The following is a 4,566-nucleotide window of genomic DNA, read 5'->3' as shown; positions in this document are numbered from 1 at the left end:
AGGGGCAGAGAGAGAGAGGCAGACAGAATCCGAAGCAGGCTCCGGGCTCCGAGCTGTCGGCACAGAGCCCGACGCCGGGCTCGAACCCACAAACCGGGAGATCATGACCTGCAGCTTAACAGACTGAGCCACCTAGGCGCCCCATGTGGGCTGTTTCTAAGTCACTCGCTCCCCCAACCCCCCCCCCCCCAGTGTCCTGTTCTCTCTCTTCTTTCCTACTCCCCCTGTTTCTTCTTTCCATTTCTTCCTTGCCCTTCCTCTGACCCTGGAGTTATTGTCAAATAAATTTAGGTGCAGTCTCTTAAATTCCCAGGAGGAAAAGAGTTATATAGAAAAGTAGTAAACCTTAAAATTAAATTGTTGTGCATGACTCCCATCCTAGAGAAAAGCTATCTTTAGACCACGACCCAAAATTGAAAAATATAAACAACTTAAAAATTATTTCGAGTATCGGTGGGTGTTTATCTTTGAGGTTTCAATGTAAATGAGTGATGTGTACCTTAAACCTTAATAAACCTCAATGTTCTTCCAATACATTTCTTACTATGTCAATTTGGCTTTGAAAAAAAAGCTTAATGAGCAATCACATGGATTTTATTTTTGGCATTTTGTTTCTAAAGCTTAAGAGAAACAAACATGATGCCACAAAGTAAATGAGAAAATATTTTTATATTCTGGAAGTTGAATGCTGCTTTTCTTACTAGCATACTGATGGGAAGCATGGGCTGAATGGAATCAGAGGTCCGGGTTAGGCCCTGGCTCTACCCTTTAATGCCTGTCCCCTGGGCCGATTTCATGCTCTGTCCAGGCCTGGGTCCTCGGACGTAGCACAGCCCAGCTGTGGGGGCACCAGGGCTCCATCGGATCTGCGGAACCTCCTCGGGAAGCCCTACGGCCTGTCAGGGCAGTTCTTTTCAGACCAGTGCTCTCCCCACATCCAAGGCCGTTGTTACCTGCTGAATTTTGTTTCTTCACTATCTGCTTTTTCCTCACAGTTGGAGAATTTCCCTTTCTTCTCTCAATTTAAAAATTAAGATGTTTTTGAAATAAAAAATACATGCACATGGCAGAAAATTCGAAGGTAACAAAGGAGTGAAAAGTAAGAGTCCTTCCTACTCTCTGTCCCCAGTTTCCAGGCTCCCCCCCCCAAAGGCACCATGATAACCAGGCTCCAAAGGGGCCCCAGTGTGTGTGTGTGTGTGTGTGTGTGTGTGTGTGTGTGTGTGTGTACATTTTCAAGTACCACTTTATATATGCATATGTTATGTAACAGCTTGTCTTCTAGAACACAAACGCAGGCAGCCTGCCGCCCTCACTACACTGCACGTTGCCATATCCGCCTGTGGGCAGTGATGGGCTGCTCGCCTCAGGCGGGTGTGCAGCCACCCCATTCCTCTCTCTGGCTGTTTTTACCGCATTTTGTCCAACTAGTTGCCTTTTGGGGGATGTTGGGATGGAACTGCTGGGTCGAATTTGAAGTGTGGATAGCTAATACCCGCTTGTCCCGATTCGTATCCTCTGCGGTATGAGAATGCCTTCCCCCGCCTTGCCAAGAGAGCCTGGCGGGCACCCCCAAAATAAATAAAGGTTTCTCAGCATTGTTTTGATATGTATTTCACTTACGGTGCCTGAAATTGGGCATCTCTTGGTGTTCCACACGACTGCCATTCGATCCTCCTTCCCCAGGAACCGGCCACAGCTTCTGTTCCTTGTTTCAGTACACATTTTTGCCACTGGTTTACAGGAACTCTTTAGGAAAGGAGCCCTTTGGGACGTGGGTTACGTCTCCCAGTTTGCCTCTGTATCTTTCTAATTTTATTTTACTTTTTACTTGCCAAGAAGAAATGGCATATAATTGTGTAACTGAATTTATCGGTCTTGTCTTTTACGGCTTTGGGGGTCTGTGAGCTACTCTCTAACGCTCCACTCCAAGGCTGTAAATATAACTGACCATGTTTTTTATGTGTTTGTGGTTGTATTTTTACATTTAAATCTTTGAATCATTCGGAATTTATTTGTACACGGAAGTGAGATAGAACCGTGTTTTTTCCAGCTGGTCACTCAGTTGTCCCAACACCATTTATGGGATGATCCATCCCCACTAAAAGTAAAAAGCCACCTTATAATCCAGATTTCTGTTTTAAATTCTATCGTATCCACCTAAGTGGTCCTTTCTGTGCCTTTCAATATTTCTGACCGACAGTCCGTTTCCCGTCCATCCTCCTTAAGAGTTCTGACTGTTTCTAGCCTTAAATCCCACTTCCAATTCCAAGCTCATGGCTGCACGGGGAAGCGCACTCTTCCCCCAGGTTACACAGGCACCACGACACCACGAGGAAACCGATCCTATCCTTCCACACACCTTCTACACGCAAGAGCTTTGGAGCTTCCCGTGCACTGCTTTTCCCAGGCTCCCAGGGACTCAGGAGGCAGTGGGAAGTGGTCAGAGGCCAGGAGGGCAGAGCCGGCTCCCAGCGGGAGAAGGCCGGGCCTGCGTCAGCACCCAGCAACGTGCAGTCCTGACCAGTGCCCATCCCTCGAAGACTGTCCTTCCTTCCGAGGGGGAGAGCCTCCGTTTGCTCACCGGGGGAGCACTGCATCGCCGTCACTAACAGTAAGACAGGTAACGCAGATGATGCCACCAGCCACCTGATGCAGACGTAACCCCCGCTCCCCGGCTCCGCACAGCACAAAGGCTCCACGGGCAGACCTGGGCAGCCTAGGCCAGGACCGCTCCATGCCGTGTGTTGCTCTTGTCCGTGACCTCCCTTAGCCATTCCCTCCTCCCTGCGGCTCCTGGATCTTTCCTAGGGGACACAGGTGTCAGTCCCCAGGAAAGGTAGTAAGGACGACTCAAGTTAACGTACTATGCAGAATTCTAGGGCTGACAAGGCCTGACCCGTGCTCCAGCCCCGATCTCTCCTTTGGCCTGCCACCTGCGGGCCACGTGGTCATTCACGCATCTGCTCCTCTCGGGCACATAAAACTCAACGGGCCTAGTGCTGAACTTACTTCCTTCCAAATAATGCTCCTCATTCACTTTTTCCATTTTGCTTAAATACCATCAACAGTCCAAGCCAGCAATGTGGGACGTGCCCAACAGGAGGTCTTGAAAAATCACTGCTGTGTGTTACGCTTCTGCCTTTCGGCCCGCAGCCTAGTCTGGGAGGCATCTATTTGCCAGGAGAGATTAGAATTCATTGTAGAAAAATGCAGAGGTAGCACTTCTGTCTGGAAAAGCCAAGCTGTTGTTTTGAGAGATCTTCCAAGTTTCTCTAATGCTATTTAGCATATCAAAGGTATAACATGAGCTTGGAGGAAGAAGGATGATATAAAAGTCCACCCTTTTGGGCTGTGGGAATGGCGGGAAGAAAGAGGAAAAGCAAGAGAATGAAGCCACCATAATGAATGGTTCAACATGTGTGTGCTGCGGGCATCAGGTGAATGAAGAGATGATGAAGGCAGGAGGTGGGGTTCTGGGCCCACCGTCCATGGTGGGAGGGAGCTCAGCCACAAGGGAACTCGGTTCTTTGCCCAGTAGCCAGGAGAAGGTAGGCCCACTGACCAGCAGGTGGAGGCTTGGAGAGGCCTAGATTGGTTTCAGACAAAATCATTACATTTTCTCTGCACATCTTTTTTTTTTTTTTTTTTTTTTAAGGTTTCTTATTTATTTTTGAGAGAGTGTGTGAGCAGGGGAGGGCAGAGTGAGAGGGGGACAAAGGACCTGAAGTGGGCCAGACAGCAGAGAGCCCGATGTGGGGCTTGAACTCACCAACCATGAGATCTTGACTCGAGCCAAAGTCTGACGTTCAACCGACTGAGCCATCCAGGCAGCCCTCATCTATCTATCTGTCTATCTATCTATCTATCTTTATTTATTTATTTAGAGAGGGGGGTTGGGGCAGAGAAAGAGAGAGAGGGAGAGAGGGGATTCCAAGCAGTCTCTACTCTGTCAGCATGGAGCCTGATGGGGGCTCCATCCCATGAACCCTGAGACCATGACCTGAGCCGAAATCAAGAGCCGGATGCTTAACCGGTGGAGCCACCCAGGCGCCTCTCTCTGCACATCTTAATAGCTGTGTGGACTAGAGCCTGGAGGCATTACACTTGTTCTACCCTTTCCTTCCCCCTCACTCCCACGTAGGATCAGCATGCATCACGTCCTGTCACTTTCACTTCTGTAAGTAATATCTTTCAAATGGATCCCGGTCTCCTTTTCTCCCCTGCCACCGCCTGAGTTCAAACCCTAACTGCCTTTTGCCGGAAGTACTGCGCTGCGTTAGTCCGGCGTCTCCCCCTCCCATCCCTCCCTCATCGGGGAGGGCTTCCCAAAACACAAAGCGGTCACACGACCTCCCTGATCAAAACACACCCTGCAGGATGCATTTCGGACTGGCGGCGTTGCTCCTAAGGCCGAACCTGGCTCCCGCTCCCTCTGCAGCCACTGCCGGCCACGCACAAGCACACCCGCCCTCGCGCTTCTTCAGGCTCTTCCCCCTTCCCATCAGCCACTGCTTCCCTCGGGACCACCCTCGTCCTCGCTCTTCCACTGAGGAGGCCTCTTCC

At 49.9% G+C, this 4,566-nt stretch overlaps 1 long non-coding RNA gene across 1 annotated transcript; it reads right to left on the bottom strand.

Moving 5' to 3' along the window:
- Nucleotides 1-2,362: 2,362 nt before the first annotated feature.
- LOC121012720 (uncharacterized) lies at nt 2,363-3,722 on the bottom strand. Its single transcript, XR_005782250.1, has 2 exons — nt 2,711-3,722; nt 2,363-2,608 (listed from the first exon to the last, which is right to left on the bottom strand). It is a non-coding gene; the product is annotated as an uncharacterized LOC121012720 (long non-coding RNA).
- Between the last annotated feature and the right edge of the window lie 844 nt (nt 3,723-4,566).

This window comes from Herpailurus yagouaroundi, unplaced genomic scaffold (assembly GCF_014898765.1).
Source record: "Herpailurus yagouaroundi ecotype Mexico unplaced genomic scaffold, PumYag 197, whole genome shotgun sequence".
In the NCBI taxonomy this organism is placed as follows: domain Eukaryota; kingdom Metazoa; phylum Chordata; class Mammalia; order Carnivora; family Felidae; genus Herpailurus; species Herpailurus yagouaroundi.
The sequence above is the reverse complement of the archived record's forward strand: the minus strand, read 5'-3'. Positions and strand labels throughout refer to the sequence as shown.